The sequence below is a fragment of the Panthera uncia genome, chromosome A2, assembly GCF_023721935.1.
Source record: "Panthera uncia isolate 11264 chromosome A2, Puncia_PCG_1.0, whole genome shotgun sequence".
Classification (NCBI taxonomy): Eukaryota; Metazoa; Chordata; class Mammalia; order Carnivora; family Felidae; genus Panthera; species Panthera uncia.
In genome coordinates, this window is record NC_064816.1 from 133,948,519 (window position 1) to 133,967,581 (window position 19,063).

Genomic DNA, 19,063 nt, shown 5'->3' on the forward strand with positions numbered 1-19,063 from the left:
ATCGTATATAGCTTATACTGAAGATTAAAGGAGGTAATGCACGTAAAGCTTGGGGCTTTGTGCTGGCATGTATTAGGTGCTCATTAAATTATTCCATTCTTATTTTCAAAGTTAGGTTATAGAGGGAAAGATCATGGGTTCCTTGTCCACCACCCCTCAAATTCAATTATGTTAATGGGTCCTTCAAGGATACTATTTCTATTTCTTTTCAATTTTTATGTTCCTTTTAATTTTTTACACATTTTCTTTTCCAGTTTTGAAAATAAATTTGAGAATCAACTTGTCGAGGTCAACAAAAGGGATAGTATTTCTTAGAAGTGAGAATTTTCATGTATTTATTATTTCCCTCATACAGAGTTGTTCACAGGATTGAGGGGTTGAGATTTTTTCCATCGGTTTTAGCCTCCAGTCAAATATAAAGTAACAAGTATGAGAACTTATTTTAGAGGGGAAAATATGGATTTAGTGAAGCCAATGTCCCTTGAGGATCATTCCCCAAGATGACAGTCCCTCAGTGCATCTATCCTCTCCAGTGCTCTCTGCCCATTTTTCTTTGCCCTTCCCCTTCCTCCCTCAGCTCCCACTGTTGCCTGCCTCTTGACCGCGAAGCTCCATTGCTAACACACCCTCATTCAGTCTCATCCTCCTCACCTGTGATAAGAGCCCCTAACTCCTGCAAAGGTACAAATTGCCTGGGCTCGCCTTTGGTTCTGCCCATGGAAAGCAGTGTGATCTGGTAAAATGGGGATGATAATAATAGTACCTATTATATTTGTATATATATAATTTAAGGTTATATATAATACACACATAAGGTTATATTTAATACATACAATTTAAGGTTGCTATGAAGATTTGCTGAATTGAGATATTATTAAGCACTCATAAAAATAACTGACAGTAAGCACTTATACATTAGCTATTATTTTTCATATTTTCTGTAAAAATAAAATTAATAACTATGAATCACACCAGTATCAAATGAGATATTATATCTAAAAGCACTTAATCTCGGGCCTGGGACCAAGCAGCCCTCAATGATGATAGTTATGTAATAATCTGTGTTCTACCTGTAGTGAAATTGTTTCAGTTTCTCAAATGAGTGACACTCTCTCACCTCCAGATCTCTGGATACTCTGTTCCCTCTGTCTGGAAGACTGTTCCACTATGGTAACTCCTACTCATACTTGACGTTTTTGCTTACACATTGCTTCTCTGGGAAACTATCTTCGTCAACAGCACAGAAGGGGTAGATGTCCTTGCTATGGCCTCCCCGTCCTGCTCTAGCACCTTCTCACAGTACAGTAGTGTGCCCTGCCTCTCTTGTCCGTGGTTCTGCTTTCCACAGTCTCAGTTACCCACAATCAACACAGTCTAGAAGTACCTGATCCTCCTTCTGACTTCTTGTCAGAAGACCAGTACCTGCCTAACATTACATCACGGTGCCTACATCATTCACTTCACTGCGTCTCATCACGTAGGCATTTTATCATCTCACGTCATCACAAGAAGGGTGAGTACAGTACAGTAAGATATTCAGATATCTTGAAAGAGAAAGAGAGACCATCTTCACACAACTTTTATTACAGTATATTGCTATAACTGTTCTATTTTATTATTACTTATTGTTAATCTCTTACTGCGCCTAATTATCAATTAAACTTCATCATAATTGTGTATGTAGATGAAAAAACATAGTATGTATAGGGTTCAGCACTATCTGTGGCTTCAGGTACTCTCTGGGGGTCTTAGAAGTTATCCCCTGTGGATAAGGGTAGAAACTACTGTATTTATTACCCTTTCCAGTAATTGCTGATTTCATTGTCCTTCCTCCCTACTTGTCAATAGGCAATGTGAGAGAAGCTGCGTAGTTCCTGATATATAACCTACGTTAAATAAGTGACAATAATGACAATAGTAAACTTGTTGAAAAAAATAAGAGAAAACCAGGATAGAGTAATTCCATGAAATTCAATGGGCAAAAGTGTTTCAACAAGGGATAATTAAACAGTGCCAGATGCTGGTAGACATGTCAGGGAAGCAAAGGATTGAAAGGTATATGTGGAGTTGGGCCATTAGGAAATTAGTAGTGACCTAAGAGAGAGCAATTGAACGATGTGGTGGAGCAGGGAGCAGCCTGCAGAGGGAGGAGCAATGAAAGGGAGAGGAGAAACTGGAGCAGCGGTTTCCAAAAAGCTTGGCTGTGAAGCAAAAGGGAAGCCAGGGAGAATCGAGCACCTGGAGACAGAGTATGTGCGTATGAGGCCGTGACTCTGGGGGGTGTGCCTGTGTGTGTATGTGAGACAGACAACGCGTGTGTGTCTGTGTCTGTCCAGCTGTGTCTACATGTAGCTGTGGGTAAAGGTACGTCTGTGTGTCTCTCCCGAAGTGTGGTGTATATGTGTGTTTGTGACAGGGTAGGGTGTGTAAGGTGGAACAGACTTGAAGGTGTTCCCCGGTTGAGGAGGAAGGGTCAGTGGGAAGTGAGAAGTCACCAGAAAACCTGTTAAGCCTCAGGATGTGACCAGAGAAGAAGCTCGGAGGGCTGAGGTTTCTGTGAGTTTTGCCTGTGAGGATTTCTTTTTACTTGGTTTTATTATAACCCACACACTTAAAAAAAATTTTTTTAACGTTTATTCACTTTTGAGAGACAGAGAGACAGAGTATGAATGGGGGAGGGGCAGAGAGAGACAGAGACACGGAATCTCAAGCAGGCTTCAGGCTCTGAGCTGTCAGCACAGAGCCCGACGTGTGGCTCGAACTCAAGAACTGTGAGATCACGACCTGAGCCGAAGTCAGATGCTGAACCGACTGAGCCACCCAGGCACCCCTATAACCCACACACTTTGATTGTGTATATTGTTTCCCTAATTACTGTCCTTATCTCTCCCTCCCACCACCCCTTTCCAGTCCACATGGGTCTGGGAAAACCCGGTTACATTTCCCTGTCAGTGAAAATACTTGAGTGTCCCTAAGACAACCAATCATCGTCTCCATTTTTACTTATAAAACACTTTTTGTGCTATCATATAGACAGAGCCTGAAAGCAAATTAACAAGGGATGCATTTATTCGTTGGAAGTATTAGCATATTCTAGATATGCTATACATAGATTTAGAACTTCTGAATTAAAAATGCAGGGGATAATATTGTTTAAGCCTCTCCTTCTGGTTTTGAAACTTTTGATATTTGTTCATTCAAAAGGACACTGGCAGGATTCAGCAGGGGATGTTGAATTCATATTACAAAGAGTACCAAGGACAAGTAAATGAGTCAGCCACTGTTTGCAATTTTTCGCTGTCTAAATTCCTGTGACATGAGACTTACTGAAAAAAATTTTATTTTCTTAGAATGCTAGAAAAGAGGGAAAACTTTGAGCAATGTTTTCAAGAAAATGTTTTTGCTTTGAAAAATATCACACACAGAAAAGAGAAAGGTTTTTATCTTTTATTTTCACAGCAAATCTTTTTTCAAAGGAGCTATCAGAAATATTCTGGCCTTAATTTAAAAAATAATGCTTGAACTCGAAAGAAAATATTTTTGCTGAGTACTCTTTAAAACTTCATTTTGAAGGGTGCCTGGGTGGCTCAGTCGGTTAAGCTTCCAACTTCGGCTTGGGTCATGATCTCACGGTTCGTGGGTTCCAGCCCCACATCGGGCTCTGTGCTGACAGCTCAGAGCCTGGAGCCTGCTTTGTATTCTGTGTCTCCCTCTCTGCTCCTCCCCCACTCGCCCTTTGTCTCTCTCTCTCTCTCTCTCTCTCTCTCTCTCTCATAAAATAAACATTAAAAATATTCATTAAAGAAACTTCCCCCTACTTCCCCTTGGAAACCATGCACATGTAAAATATTCACAAAGTGCCAAATGAAATAGAGTGAAAAGTAAGTCTTCTGACTCCCACTCACCAGGTCTCCGCCCTAGAGGTAACCACTGTTATTGGTCTTTTGTGGGTTCTTCGGGACATATTCTCTGCCCTTAGACTTGCACATATTTACATGTTTCCCTCCATTAGTAGCAGGCTATATACACTGTCACCTATGTAGCTTTTTTTTCTGAATGGTCCTTGAACTAGAAAAGTATAAGAAAAATACTACCAGACATCCTCACCAGCAAAGAGCATTGGCCCATAAAGGACCAGTGAGATCTCCACCTCCCCTTCCCTTCCAGGCATTAACATGCACGGAGGCTTCTGTTTTGGACTGAGGCACGAGGGAAGAGCAGGAAGGAATTTGGGGCAAGGAGTGTCTGTGGCTGGTGCAGAGTTAAGGAGGAGAGTTATTTTATAACCTTAGACTGGGTAATATGCCCAAGGTCAGAAAAGCAAAGGATTTATGGGAAGTAGGAGATGGTCAAAAGTTAATTTCTGGGAATGAGAGCCATTTCGAGTCCTGGAGACCAAAGGCCACACACAATTGGAGAGGAGGCCATTCCTCCCACTTCCCCTTGGAAACCAGCAATAATCTGACACTCCTCAAATCTGCAGGCAGACAATGTGGAAAATTATAAGCCAGAGTAGGAAGGGAAGGAAAAAGCAGACACCACGCAGTTACAGACTGGTTTGTGGGCATTTGTGTGGCATCCTTTTGGGGAACTCCCAAAAATAACTTGGGGACACTTGGAGATGTGCTAATTACTAGTCATCAAAACAGTTGGAACTCTTACCATCATATTTTGCGCATAAAAATAGACTGCAACTTTATTTTATACTCCCAATCTGGTGAGGCTCAGGAGGCTTGGATTATATGTAAAACATGAAAATACTAAATATACAACATATGCAATACCTTGTAACAGAATGGTGGGATAGAAATTTTGATTTCAAAACAACAGTTACCTATTCCAAGTTGAAGTGCTGAGCCAGGATTGAAAAGTAAGAGATTGAGAACTAGTAGATAATTTTTATACTCCTCACTCTTATCAGGAATGTGGAAATGTAGAGAAGAGTTTGAAATATAACTTCTTTTTTATTAAGTTTTTTTTTTAATTCCAGCCGAGTTAACATACAGTGTTATATTAGTTTCCAGTAGACAATACAGTGATTCGACACTTCCACACATCACCCTGTGCTCATCATGACAAGTGCACTCCTTAATCCCCACCACCTATTTTACCTGTCCGCCCAACCCACCTCCCCTTTGGTAACCATCAGTTTGTTCTCTATGGGTAAGAATCTATTTCTTGGTTTGCCTCTCTCTCTCTCTTTATTCCCTTTGCTCATTTGTTTTGTTTCTTAAATTTCACACGAGTGAAATCATTTGGTATTTGTCTTTCTCTGACTGACTTATTTCACTTAGCATTATACTCTCTGGCTCTATCCAGGTTGTTGCAAATAGCCAGATTTCATTTTTTTTTTTATGTCTGAGTAATATTCCATTGTGTGTGTGTGTGTGTGTGTGTGTGTGTGCCACATCTTCTTTATCTATTCCTCTATCAATGGACACTTGGGCTACTTCCATATCTTGGCTATTGTAAATAATGCTCTTATAAACATAGAAGTAAACATTTATCCCTTTGAATCAGTGTTTTTGAATGTTTTGGATAGACACCCAGTTGCATGATTATTAGATCACAGGGTAGTTCCATTTTTAACTTTCTGAGCCAGTTTTTGACAGTGGCTATACCAGTTTGCATTCCCACCCATGGACCATAAAGATTCCTTTTTCTCCACACCCTTGCCAACACTTTTTCTTTCTTGTGTTTTTGACTTTAGCCATTCTGACAGGTGTGAGGTGATATCTCATTGTAGTTTTGATTTGTTTTTCCCTGATGATGAATGATGTTGAGCATCTTTTCATGTGTCTGTTGGCCGCTGACATATAACTTGTTAGGAGGGTATCTTAGGAGAGCATTACTGAGAGTCTGTGTCCTCTACAAGGGCAGGTTCTGAGGGATGCCTGCCCCTCACCTTACGCCACGTCTTTAATCAGACCAGCATGAGAATCTGACAGATGTTCCCCACGGTTGAAAGACATAGTGGGCATATAACTGTCCAGAGAAGTCTCCTGGGTGAGATTGGCTGCAACAGACAAGCGGAAGAAGTGGTGTAGTAGGAGCCATCAGCCTCCTGGAGTTCACTGGGGCTAACAACAGGTGTGTACTTCTTGTGGGTGTGCTGTGGGCCATTGGTGAGAAAGTTTGACCCTGGAGGCATCCTAGGTTCTTTCCAGAAGGGCTGCAGAGAGAAATTAGAGGTGGGTATTGCCGGATTGCTAGGGGCTAAGGAAAGCATAAGAAGCCAGTCAGCACGGAAAGACCCAGATCCAGAGAACTTCAGGTGGCTGATTCCTAGCAAATGAGTGGGTTTTCAAAATAACCCATAAATGTGTTCCTCAACAGAATCAGCTTTAAGCAGCAACCGAGTCCAGATGGTGCTGCTACCACATGCCTGGTCAGAGGACTCTTGTTCCCCTTGACTCTCCCCTGCTCTCCAGCAACATCCACTCCATGCTTGGACAAGCAAGTGGGGAGGAAGAATAGAACTGGATGAGAGGAGAAGCTGACTGACCATACTCCAGGGGTGGAGGGAGGCTTCCGCTTTTAATCCTGTTCTGAATCTTGATTACCGCATGACGCATGACGGAACATGTTAACTGAAGCGAGACTGTTTAGTAACTAACAGTAACTGTAGTGACCACATATTTCCATTTCATTCAAGGGCAGAGGATAAACTGCTCTACTAGATATACAAGGATGCAGTGCTGCACGATCTCACTCCACACGCGGTGTGTTTATGGCTGATAATACTCACCTGCAGAAGTGGGGCAGAACGTAGAAGACATTCTTGACTTCTGCATTTTCTCTTCCTATCTTCCGGAGGTTCTTCAAGTTTTACTTCCTTTGCATGAATTTCTTTTTTGCGAGGGCACTAACACTTCCTGTCATGGCTTTTGTATCATTTCTTTCCTCCTTTTATTCTCTCAGGCTTTCTTTCATTGTCTCCGGCACTGCCCTGAGAGCTATTAGCTCTCTTCTCAGGATGATATGTTCACTCCCCACAGTGACAACACTGGCATTTTCATTCTCTCCCTTTAGAGGGAACATCCCAAGGATATTGCCCTTTAGCGCCTGTGAGCACTCAAGAGCTAGGGTAGTGGCACAATGACTGCCAGAGACAGGTCAACAACTCACAATTCACTCGAGGTATCTGGCTACTTGTTGAAAGTGAAATACCCGTAGTTAGCTGTGTCTAACAGCAATCACTGTGGATCCTTGCAACAATTTAAATCAGGCCATCATTTTGGCAGACTTAAGGCTCTAGCTTATAAACACCTGCAGAGGTATGAACACCAGACTACTGGCTCTGGAGGCAGGGAAATGAGCTTCAACTTCTATATCCACTGCAATATATATTTGTGCAGGCCTGAGATGATTACTTCTCTGAATAAAGAGGATAGCGATACCACCGTCCATTAAATGAGATAATAAGCATGGCATGTTTAGTGCCAAAATGCTAGTGATAAGGAAGCATTTGCTAGGTATTTAAAAATGTTTTTTAAATATTTATTTATTTTTGAGAGAGAGAGAGAGAGAGAGAGAGAGAGAGACAGAGCATGAGTGGGGGAGGGCAGAGAAAGGGAGAAACAGAATCCGAAGCAGGCTCCAGGCCGTGAGCTGTCAGCACAGAGCCCGACGCAGGGCTCAAACCCACACACAGTGAGATCATGACCTGAGCTGAAGTCAGACACTTAACCGACTGAGCCACCCAGGCGCCCCAGGTTAGGTATTAACTCTTATATTTATAATCCTGACTCATCTTATTAATCCCAGATTTATCCAACTCCTGTATTCCCAGGCTCTTAGTTATTTCTTCCTCTTCTTCTCTTTCTTTCTTTTCTTTTTCCTTCCTTCCTTCCTTCCTTCCCTCCTTCCTTCCTTTCTTCCTCCTTCCTTCCTTCTTTCCTTTCTTCCTTCTTCTCTTCTTTCTTTCTTTCTTTCTTTCTTTCTTTCTTTCTTTCCTTTTTGGTCAATGGCACTTTCATTTAAATAGGTTTTTCCTTCAAGGCCAGGGACTTCTTAATGATCTGTATGTACAGGAAGTTTAAATGACTTGCAAATAGTAATCCAGAAAACTGTGTCCTTGTTGCACACAGAATTGATTTCCCCTTCCAACCTACCTTAAGACTAAAGCTGTAAGATGGGAAAGGGTGTGGTTAAATTATAAAATATTAGTTCAATAGGATTTCTTAAAACTTCTGCTTCTCTTGGTTGATGTTTCCCATTTTGTCTTCCTTTCTTATTGGTTCACTGCTGAGCACATGGAGAGGTTTAAAAAATACTTCTTGACATGACAGCTGCTCTGGACTGTCATTTCTAAGTCTCCATTGACGTTGGAATCCTCAGTATATTCCCTTCTCATAGCCATATAGCACTAGAATTTTTTTTGCCTCATGGGAAGACTACACATCTCTTCATTCCAGGTAGAATCAGGATCTCAATTTGCATACTATTGATATTTTTGCTCCCTAGTAACTGGTGGAGAAAGAAAAAACAGCATTTGGAAGAAGATTTGATCCCTGAGGACCTTCATGGTGGGCTTGATGGATGGATGGATAGATGGATGGAAAGAACAAGATACACCACGTACCTCAAGAGGATTCAAGAACAGAGCCCCTCCCAGAGGTGAAGGCAAGTACACAGCTCATCAACCTTTCTGAATGCTACCTGGTTCTGTCATCATGTCAGTTATGCTTTATTTCGCGGGGTTAAAGCAGAATTTCTTATAAAGCAAAATAAGATCTATTACGGTTTGGAAACCCTTTGAAATAGTATTAATTTTACTTTTAAAAAATGTTTTTAAATTATTTATTTATTTTTGATAGAGAGAGAGAGAGAGAGAGAGAGAGAGAGAGAGGAGAGAGAGAGAGAGAGAGGATGAGTGGGGGGTGGCAGAGAGAGAGGGAGACAGATAATCCAACGCAGGCTCCGTGCTGGCAGCACAGAGCCCAACAAGGGGCTCAAACTCTCTAGCTGTGGGGCGTGCGAGTGGCTCAGTCAGTTAACCATCCCACTTCAGCTCAGGTCATGACCTCGTAGTCTGTGGGTTTGAGCCCCACATCAGGCTCTGTGCTGACAGCTCAGAGCCTGGAGCCTGCTTCGGATTCTCTGTCTCCCTCTCTCTCTGCCCCTCCTCTGCTTGCTGTCTTTCTCCTTCAAAAATAAATAACCATTAAAAAAAAAAATAACTCTCGAGCCGTGACATCATGACTTGAGCCAAAGTTCGATGCTTAACTGACTGAGCCACCCAGTAATAACCTTACTTTTTAAATGAGTTATACATATTTCAAAGCAGGGTGGTTAAGTTGCCTGCTTGATGAATGGATACAAATATTTTATCGCTTTGATGAGCAGCTGTCAGGGAAATTGTAGGCAGTTGGAGAAATCTTTACAATGTTTTCCTGCATTAAGCCAGGGCACTGTGTGTTTCTTAGCCCATGGTTTAAGTTCTACTTCGGAGGGAAAAAAATAATAAATTTAACAAATATAGATTAATGATGATAAAAGTTTAAAAAGTTCCCATACTTAATATTTTATTCAAATAGTTTTGGGTTAACTGACTTGCAGTTTTTGTTACTCTTTCTCATCTGCCACACTTCGCAGCAAGAAAACTCATCAATATGCAATGTTTCTATCCCTTCGACTGCTTCCTCCCACTGTCCAAAATATATTCAATTCAAAATCTGTTTAGTCAAGCAGACATGAGGAAGAAAGATAATTTCTATGGTGTTTTCAAAAGCTGATTTGTGGCAAAATCATTTTATTTTATTTGTTCAGGCCTCAGAGAGGGGAGTCTAGAGAAAATTTCCCTATGCCATGAGAGTCTCCCAGGGGAGCCAAGAGGGGGTGAGCAGGAGGTGGCCTCACAGCAACTCCCCACAGACCCCCACCCTCTCCTGTCACAGGAGGGTCACAAGGTGCTCCATCTACACTCAGATAAGCTGAGGTTCAGCCTTCCCCTAAAAAGACACCCCGAAGTCACCAGGGTGTCGTCATGGAGTCTTTCCCTGCATTCTTCTTAGTAAAACAAGCTAGTTAGAAACTTGTTGCAGGATGACAGGATACATGGGCTAAATGAATTTTAATGAAACTGGGTCTTAGGCCCTCCTACTAGTGCTTTTTATGTTGCTTATAACTATGGTAACTGGTAATAAAATATTATCCATTCCTCCATCCTGACTCCAGTGTCGTGACCAGCTCGATACTTGGAATTCTCCCATTTCCCATTCAAGCTTTCTCATTAACTATCATTGGGATTTTAAGATCTATGTTTTTAAAAAAAAATTTAACCAAGGTCAAGTTGAAGTAATTTTAAGTGTATAACATGTATTTCTACACACACTATACCAGGTCAATATTCAAATGAAAAACGAAAAATTAAATGCACTTCAGATGCAAGCAAAACCAAGTTCCACATTTCACACCTTTTCAATAGTTTATAGAACCAGCCAGTCTTTCTTTCCTTTGTAAATTGCTTCTTCCAAACCCTGAGACTATAAGACAAGTAGCAGGCAGACTAGTTTACATTTGAAGACACTGCTTCTATCCTTTTGCCATAGGATCACCTAATGAAGTAAGAATGTATATTCCCCAGGCGGCTGGCTGACTCAGTCGGTTGAGCATCTGACTCTTGATTTAAGCTCAGTTCACAATCCCAGAGTTGTGAGATCAAGCCCTGCATCAGGATCCGTGAGTGTGGAGCCTGCTTAAGATTCTCTTTGCCTCTCTCCTCTGCCCGTCCCCTGCATGCACTTGCTCTTTCTCTCTCAATTTAAAGAAAAAAAAAAAAGAATGTATCTTCCTTAAATGGCCAGAGCTCTTCACGCAGGACAATATGTATCCACAATTTTGGCTTGTTGTTATTTCCTATTTTTAAATTAAAGTTTTCAATTTTATGAAAATTTAGAAACACGTACATCATTTGTAAAGTCAAATGAGGCATATTAAAAATAAGCAGTGCCTTGCTGGCCCTTTTCCCTATTCTGCTTTTGTTCACCAATGAAGCAAACCCAAGACCGAATCTTGACAATGGGAGGACCAGCTACTTATGCAACTACAGAGCCAGGGGCGTTGAAGTGGACAAGAGGCCGCTCTGGTCTCTTTCCTCTAAGTAGGTCATCAATGAAATTACTCAGACTGAAAATATTCCCTTCTATTTTTTTAGTTTTTTTACGGAAATTCCATAATCTCGTTCTACATGTTTTTGCAGTATTCTATTACCTGAAGAAGAAAAAAGAAGCTTTAGAAAATAGTGATTGTGAACATGCCCTGTTTGTAAAATCCGTGGTAAGTAGAGTCGGTAGGAGATGGCTAACTACGCTTTGAGGTGGCCATGAGAATCGAGGGACTGTTAATTCTGTGTCATTGTTACAAGTCTCTCGGCGCAAATGGATAGTTCTGTATTCAGTCCTCGGTGCCCATAGCACCCACTGAGAAGCCCTGTTCCAGGACAGACACCCCTTAAGTCTGTTTTGAATAACAGTAGACTTCAGAGAATGGGTGGAACATATGATTTGAAGGGCTGACTCTGTGAATCAGAACTTCAGGAAACCACAGTGAATTATCTGGCAATTAAGCATACCCCATTGATAGAGCCTGAATCCAGATCAGCCTCGGCCCTTTGCTTTAGGATTGGCAAAACGGCCCCTGGAAGCCCAAACAGTTTTGTTCTCGGGCCATGGTTCCCACCTACTGCCTTCTTCTCTAATCCCCTTTCAATGGGAGGTGGTATCAGAAATACCATTTCCGCTACCACATTAGAAAGCAACAGAGCTCATGATGTTTGTCCTGTGTCTTCCGAAACCAAGCGTCTCCCATTCTAAGACTTTCAAACAAAATTCAAAACAGTGGCCTTGGAGCAGAATTTCAAGGGAGGCCCCTACAAAGCCCGCCAACTCCATGGTTTCCAGTAAAAGGACCTCCTGCTCCAGTCTTTTGAAACCTGGTTCAAGTAAAATACCATTCTCATACCAGAGTGTGAATCACATTTCCTCCGTCCACACAGCTTCTATAGTCTTGCCAGAGAGAGCATTTACCCCTCCACTTCCTGATTAAAACACACACACACACACACACACACACACACACACACAAAATTTGGCTGGCCTATTTTTAATATGCTAATTATCTCCATCTGTAAGTGCTTCCTAGCCTCTTTGGCTTTTCTTGGCCCAGCCTCAAATCCCAACCTCTCTTCCAAGGGAAAAAAAAACGGGTATCTGCCTTACGGCCAGAAGCCAAGGTGCATAAAGAGAGAACTGAACCCTTCAAAAACTAAACATAAATATGGTGCAAATTGGCAATCAGAGTTTTAACACTAAATCTTTTTAAAGATAAACTTCACATGAATTTACTCTTTTTCACTTGGTTCCTATGAAGAACAGCTCCCCAAGATATCTAAATCATGGAGGCTCTTATGTAGACGTCCCCTGATACATAAGAAAATCAGTATCAGCCCATCTAAGTGAAGCAGTATACGCCATGATGTTAAGCCTCCAGGCTTTCTACGGGCCATGATTGTTTTGTTCGTGGACCTTATGTTTAGCTGTAAAGGCTACATGAGCTACCACATGAAACCTCATACTGTGTGATGCAGGAAATAACAACAACTTTGAAAAATGAAGTACACTTTCAAAATAAAATGTTTTCTTTGGCCCCTGGGAATTTGTTTTTAAAATTGGGAGAGGAGGGATGCATCTTTAGCAGAAGCATCATTTATTTCATGCCTTCTGTTTAGGGAGGAAGTGGCTGGGGTAAGGCCAAAACTTGTATAATTTCCTGACAAATGTGTAAGGACAATCATTTCAAAAAAGCCTGTTTAACCACTTGATGAGAAGTGTGCTTTTTGTTTTCCTACAAATACTTTAGAAGTCAGAGAACGATTTTTGTGTGTTTTAACTGTCGAAGAGCTTCCAAAATCCACAAAACTATTTTAAAATTGGTCATATCTTACCGTTTTCACTCTCACCACCGAAGACTGGTTTTGGCATTTAGCCAGAACAAATTCGTGGGGGCAGATGCTATTGGTTGGAAGAACAGAGTAAAACAAAATAGAAAACAGAACCCAAAGTGACAAAGACCCCTCCTTGACCAAACTGTGGTCGGATTCCTCTGAGCCTGCTTCATGACGAGGCTTCCTCCTTGGCCTGCCTTTAGCAAGCATCCTACTAAATCAGTTTAGTGAGAATCCCTCCCCTTGATATTTGATCAAACTCCTCATCCCTTGTCCTTGGCATTAAATATTTGGCCTCCCTTTAGCAGGAATCCTGGTAAGCCTGCTTTAACAAGAATTCCCCACCCTTGATTTCTGAGTAATTTTCTATTGCTGTCTGCCTTTGCTATATTCAGAGTTCAACTCGACTTCTCTCCCTATTGTAATAGTCTTGCACAAAGCCTTCCTTGCCATTTTTAACAAGTGTCAGAATGATTTTTCTTTAACAAGAGATATGAGTAGGAATTAAGACTGGAAAAAACATCAGGAATTTAAAGGTCCCAAAACTACAAATGCTCATCCAAATAAACATTCCCTAAACAACCTTTGAAGGTTATTTGAACCTTAAAATTAATGTTTTCTAATATTTAGTATTTAAAAAAAATCACTTACCTACGATGTCTTCGTATTTCTGCACATTCCACTGCCATCCCGAGTATGACAACACTTGCTGGTATAACTCTCGTACACTTTTTGCAATTAACCATTTTCACCTCTTGTCTAAAAACATAACAAAAAAATTACATTCAGTTACATGTATGCAAAAATATGTGTGCATGATTACAATAAAGAAAAGAAGAAAGAAAAAAAGCAGTTAAGTAAGGATGAACAAATAAAGTCATTTTTTCTTTAAAAAGTTTCTTTTGTTGGGGCACCTGGGTGCCTCAGTCAGTTGAGCATCTGACTCTTGATTTCAGCTCAGGTCATAATCTCATGGTTGTGGGATTGAGCCCTGTGTCAGCTTTGTGCTGAGTGTAGAGCCTGCTAGGGATTCTCTCTCTCTCTCTCTCTCTCTCTCTCTCTCTCTCTGCCCCTCCTCTGCCCCTCTCTCCCCATTTGCATTCTCTCTCTCTTAAAAAAACTTTTTTTTGTTAACTAGACTTATTGTGGTGATCATTTTGCAATATATAAGAGCTTTGAATCATTCTGTTGTACACCTGAAACTAATGTTGTATGTCACTCATGCCTTGGTAAAAAAGTTTATTTGTATATTTAAACAAATGGATATGAGTAGCTTATGACTTGGGCAAGTCGTTAAACCTCTCCAAGCTTCACTTTGCACCTCTCATTTCCCCACAAATCGGAGCCCCTGAGTGGTGCATGGCAAGTACGACATCGACTGAGGCTTTGTGTTTTACAGGAATAATTTGAGCAAATTTTGTATCCTATTTACTTTACGTTTTAAGTTTTGCTTTAACATAAAAGAAAATAAGGCTTTAAATAACTGACCATGGAGAAAATCCACCATGTTTCTTCTGTGTCTTAGAGAGCTCTCTGGAACTCTGCTATCCACCACAATTTGAAAAGCCAGGCACGAGATACATGCTATGTAAGTGTAGGAAACGAGAGCAAACAATATGCAACACCCGCTCTCTTACAAGTGTTTCTCACTTTCAAGTCACATACTTAATACGTGAACATATACTTCTTGCAAAAACTCAAGTTAGCTGCTTTTTACCCCATTCCCTTACCAGAGATAACCACTGTAAACAATTTAGCATTACTTCAGATTAAAAAAATTTTTAATGTTTATTTATTTTGAGAGAGAGAGAAAGGGAGAGAGAGAGAGAACACAGGAGGGGAGTGGCAGACGGAGAGAGAGAGAGAGAGAGAGAGAGACTGAGAGAGAGAGAGAGAGAGAGAGAGAGAGAGAGAATCCCAAGCAGGATGCAGTGCTCAAACCCATGAATGATGAGATCATGACCTAAGCCAAAATCAAGAGTTGGGCACTCAACCGACTGAGCCAGCCAGGCGTCCCACTTCAGATGTTTTTTAATTAATTATATATGTATACATAATTGACTTCCCCTTATAAATAGCACACTGAACACTACTGACTAATACAAAGCTTTTTTTTTTTCTTAGTCTTTCTGAAAGAACAGTGTACTGTAATACAGGGTCCTTCTAAAGTCTAAACTGCTTTACCTCACTTTGGTTTTCAATCCACATTTATGACCTAAAATTCACATTCCACAGCAATAGGCAGATGAATTTAAGGAGTAAATATTAACCCTGGCAGAAACTGTATACTAACTTCTAATTTTGTATGCTGTGGTATCTAAATTTAAAAATAGGAATACTATCATATCTCTAATTTTATTTAACAATGTAATGAGAAGCCTAAGTGGATCTTTTCAAAATGAGATCTTAATTGCCTTTGTAGCTTCCCCTTGCTCTCGGTAATGACAAATCCATTATTCCAAAGGCAGCAAAGATCGTGGAACTAGAGTTGGAGTCCTGCTTTAAAACTGCCTGAAATTCTGTCCTGGGATTTTCTCTTTCCATTTTTCCTTAAGGCTGTATTTTAAAATATTTATTGGACTTTAAAATTGGCTACATTGCCTTGGAAATCTGGAACCCAGAGATATCAGCCCCCAAAGAAAGAGGAAATGAGCATCTGAGTGAGAAGTAATGTACATGAACTGGGGCCTCTGTTGTGTAAATAGTGGTCTTGCCTGACCAGGCTTGGATTCAGATTTATCCCATCCTTTTTATTGTTCCTTAAACTTAGCAAGACAAACATTTCCCCTAGCTATACCCTAAATCATATCGAGCAGGTCAATTTGATTTGAGGTCATAAAAGGCAACGCAGTCATAATAAGTTTTTGCAAATGTACTGCATTATGTTTTGTGACCACTGAGGGTTCTCAGACCAGCTAATTCATTACATTTGTCATCAAGCTGAAGGAATTCTTTAGGAGCTTTACAATGTTTAGGGACATTTTTTTGAAGAAAATAATAATCTTTTTATAATAAATATTCTGATTTAAAAAACATCCTTGCAACTATTTTTTTTAAATAAGACTAAATTTTTGCTTTACGATATATTCCTAGAAGGGGATGCTCTGTTCTTCGTAATGTAAGACCCTATTGCGTTCATGCTGTTCGAGAGGAAGAATCTGAGTAGTAGACTGATTTGTCTCTTCTCCTGCTTAAACATGCCTTGCTCATACTCTCCTCTCTGAAGTCACGTTCATCGCCAGCATCTGCAGTGGCACAGCCCGTAAACCTGCACGGTCCTCATGACAGCAGCCAGGACACAGGGCAAGAGACATAGATAATTGTGTCTCAGAGGCCTGGATGGTGTCAATCATTAGAACAGGTGTTTAGAGCCCCCGGTTGTGCTGTAGCAGCACTGAACAGTTCCCAGGGACAGTGGCACCCAGGTGCTCTTTAATACATTTAGTGTTTGTTTGTGTTTGTGTGATGTGGGGTCACCTGAAGTACAGGGCCCAGGGAAATGCTTAGTTAAGTATGCTGTTGCATAAAGGCCACTCCTTGTTTCCAAATAAAGAAAAATGACAATTTTAACTTACAGTTTTCAAGCAATATTTAACTTAAAGAATTTTGTCAATAACTGTATGTGTGTGGAGGCACAAGGAGTTTAAATTCTTTGTTTGCTTTTATTTGTGATGACTGATGCCTCCTGTATATGTTTACCCTTTTGAAATGATTACCAGGAATTCATAAAGGGTTCTCTTGATAGAAACAGATATATAACAACTTATGCACACATGTGAGTTAACATAAAAGAAAAAGCCATTGTGAATTCAAGCACCAGATGGATTCTATATGAAACCTCATCCCGTACATGACTGATTTTGGAACGATACAACTACCTAAAATGTAGTGACACATTCCAATTTCTTTGCTAGAGCTCCGGTTTTCATAGGATGTGTTGTAGTCTTTGGTGCTAGTATTCAGGACACATAATCTCATTATCTGTTAAATTGATCAAAACATTAAGACTAGTGTTTTGTATTACTACACATTTTTATGAAAGTAGAATAAATTTAAATAATATTATGGTTATACATGGCCCGTGTTGATGGCATTTGTGGCTGGTTTGTAGAAAAATTCATACTCAGGGCAAAAAATCAACTCCTTCTCTGTTAATATATTCCTGCTTGTTAATCTTGCGGGAATCTTGCCATATTCACTCAGGGCAGGGAAGCTGAGGGTAAGTGAATGGACACAGGGGTCCAGGAGTCAGAGGCCTTGGTATTTAGCTCTGGATCTGCCACCAGTTACAATTTGTTCCCAGTCACCTGTCTGTCTCATAAACTCCTCTGGTAAAGTAGTTTTCTGGCTGATCCCCCAAGTAACCTGAATAACCAGGTTGTGTGGGAAGGGATTTGAGGAGTATGCAGTCAAGCTGAGTAATAAGGAAATAAAAATAAAAAAAATTTCTGGGTGATGTGCTGAGGTGCTAGGGAAATCAGTCAGAGTACAGGCCATAATCTGCCATCATCATCAGACGTTCTTGTCTATGAAAGCAGAAAAAAAGAAAAAACCTTCCTCAGTTTAGAAAGGTCACATCTATTATCTGTGGCAATGTTGCTAAGAATCCAGTCTGGAAGTATGGAGCTGTCTTTTTATATGTAAGCCAGTTTGTTTCTTTTCATACCTTATCATAATCACCTCCACTGGGCGTAAGATGGATATAGCATTACCCAGTTGGAAGACAGATTCAAAAGCTGGTAGGAAATGTTCACCTTTTGGAAATGATATAGGAAAATACAACAGTAACTATACCCTCTGGCAGTTCAACAATTATACATTTCCTTTTGTTAAAGTAGAGACAGACAGTAAAAATGACTTCGGAGCACCCCAAGGAAAATAAGTTAATCAGAAACAGTGTGGGTCTACTGACAACTGGAGAAATGCACAGGGATATAAGAGAGATCCAGGCACTGTGCTTCTAATCTGTTAAAGCCACAGATGTAACCATGGTGCCATGATAGCTGAAGAAGCTTCCTTAAATTAGCACAGATACATAGAGCATGAATGCTTTACACACATGCGCACACACACGCACACACGTCAGACAGTAAGAATGAACATTTATGGAGCACTGCTGCATGCCAAGTATTGGGCTAAGCACTCAGACCAGTTCTTTGAAGAAGGTTCCCTTATCCCCACTTCACAGATTAGGGCACTGAAATTTAGGAAGACAACCCACCTGCCTGGGAACACAATGCTAATGAACTGTCAAGTTGCAATTCAAAATCCAAGTCTGTTTGCCTTTAGATCTCTAGACCTTAACATTTATAGGATACTGGTTCTAGGTTTGCTTTCCAGAGAACCTGTACCTAAAATGACATTTCCATCACTTGCCATCGTCCTTAGCTTTCTTTATTTTTCCTTTCACTCCATTTACCACTACTATGTGCTAATGTGATACCAGATACTTTACGTGATTACATATATTATTATGTACTGTTTACTGTTATTGTATATGTATTGTTAATTCCTACCTCTTCTACTCTGTCTGTCTCCATATTTTGTCTGCTGCTGATCTCCTGGGCTTTGACCAGTGCCTGGAACAGTGTGAGTGCCAATACATATTTGTTGGATACAACTGCAAATAGCAATTTGTTCAAATGAGTGTCGCTGCAGTTCTATTTTCTTTCATAATTGGATATTTTTTCTTTAGCCATGATTTGTATTAATTTTAGCTACTGCAGATTTTTTTTTAACTTACTAACTTTACTTTTAATGTTAATAGAAGATTAGATGATGGACACCAGGAGGAAGAATAAATGTCGGATAAAATATGTGAGACATATTTTAAAAACAGAAGTTGAAAATTTTTGCCCCAAGTGGGAGCTCATAAGCTGACATCAGTTCAAAACATTTCACAGCAAGAGCAAGAAAATGAGTAATTGGGCTTTGACCAGAGACACGGAAGGTCACTTTACTGGAAAATGCTTTGTAAAAACTTTTATCAGAAAATTGCTTTATCATTTCAAAGTTTGAAGTGTTCCCCTTTAGCTTCTAGGTTCCAATTCAGAAATAACTCTCTCATCTTGCCATTCAGCAAAGGTATTTGCTTTATAGCTTTCATTTATGTTGCCA

At 40.3% G+C, this 19,063-nt stretch overlaps 1 long non-coding RNA gene across 2 annotated transcripts in view; it reads right to left on the reverse strand.

Moving 5' to 3' along the window:
* LOC125930095 (uncharacterized) overlaps positions 1 to 19,063 on the reverse strand; it is a 263,475-nt gene that overhangs the window by 44,435 nt on the left and 199,977 nt on the right. For both annotated transcript variants that reach the window (XR_007460061.1, XR_007460060.1), the window contains one exon: positions 13,598 to 13,705. This is a non-coding gene — a long non-coding RNA (uncharacterized LOC125930095). The remainder of the gene's footprint in view (positions 1 to 13,597; positions 13,706 to 19,063) is intronic.